This window comes from Nanorana parkeri, unplaced genomic scaffold, assembly GCF_000935625.1.
Source record: "Nanorana parkeri isolate BGI_ZX_2015 unplaced genomic scaffold, ASM93562v1 scaffold456, whole genome shotgun sequence".
Lineage (NCBI taxonomy): Eukaryota > Metazoa > Chordata > Amphibia > Anura > Dicroglossidae > Nanorana > Nanorana parkeri.
The window spans coordinates 953,271-954,657 of record NW_017306724.1 but is presented as its reverse complement, the minus strand read 5'-3'; positions in this window follow the sequence as shown (position 1 = coordinate 954,657).

Here is a 1,387-nt window from a genome sequence, read left to right as displayed (position 1 = left end):
AAATTATTTTTTTTTTTTTTTTTTTTTCCATTTAGAGACAGATTATAAAATCAAATGTGTATTTTGTATTTACAGTAAAACTACTTAAAAAATGAACACTGGTGAAAATAATGTATTTATTTAATTTTTTTAACCTCTTTTAGTTTATAGACGGCTATACAGTACGGCTACTTTAACCACTTGCTGACCGAGGTGTTTAGACCCCCTTCCTGGCCAGGCCATTTTTCAGTATTCAGCGCTGCGGTAATTGGACTGACATTTATTCCTTCATACAACGCTGCACCAAAATTAATTTTACATAGCATTTTTGGGGGGACAGATAGAGGTTATTTCATCACCGCTGGGGTTTTTTATTTTTTACTAAGCATTACAGCTTAGAAGCAGGGTGTGGGTTTGCCTTGTAGACATGGAGAGGAGCTTTCTGCATGTATATTACAGTTATATTAAGGAAAAATTACCGAAAATTTTAAAAATACCTGTTTCCCCTATATTAAATTATAAAACATTTATATTTACCCAATTTTTTGGTAAAATATAAGAGACAGGGTCACGTCGAGTAAATAGACACCAAACATGTCAAGCCTTAAAATTGCGCGCGCGCAAAACCTCAAAGAACTACAATACCCAAAATTGGCCACAGGTGACACTTTAAAAGCTTTTACCGCTCATCAGTTTAGTGTTATCAGTGATTGATGGCCCTAAAATTATTGCTCTCACTGCGACGTTGTGTGTAAATGTGGGGGTAGGGGACTTTAAAAATGTTTGTTTTTTTTAAACTTTTTTATATGTGACTTATTATTTTTTACTTTTTTTCTTTACACTTATATACAATCCCCCTATATAATAGCAAAGGCACAGTGACAGGTCCTCTTTATGGAGACATTAGGGGTCTCTAAGACCCCTAATGTCACCTGGGGACCCCAAAAGAAGCTGATGTAGCAGAGATTTGCTTCACCAGCTTCTCTCTGGCAATAGCAGCCAGATGACTGACAGGTGAATGCGGAACTGATGTAATACACATCACTTCTGCATTCACAGCCCCGAGGGAGATCAGCAAGGAGGAAGATGCTGATTTCCCTCCCATCTTACCTTCTGAGGGCCGCAGATCCCGGGATTGAGGGTGAGGGGTCAGGAGGGGGCGGCACTCCAGGCGGCAGCACTCGAGGGGGCGAGCAAAACACAATATATGGCCACCATAAAACAGCCGGTAACGGCTGTAAAGAAAGGGCGGGTTTTTTCTGCCAGCAGAAAAAAAATGCTGTCTAATTATGGTAGCCCGCCCACGTGAGTCTAACGTCCGTCCGTTTTTCACAATGGGCGGACGGCAAGCGGTTAAAAAAATAAAGAAATAACACTGATCAAAACAGAAAACATTTTTTTTTAATTC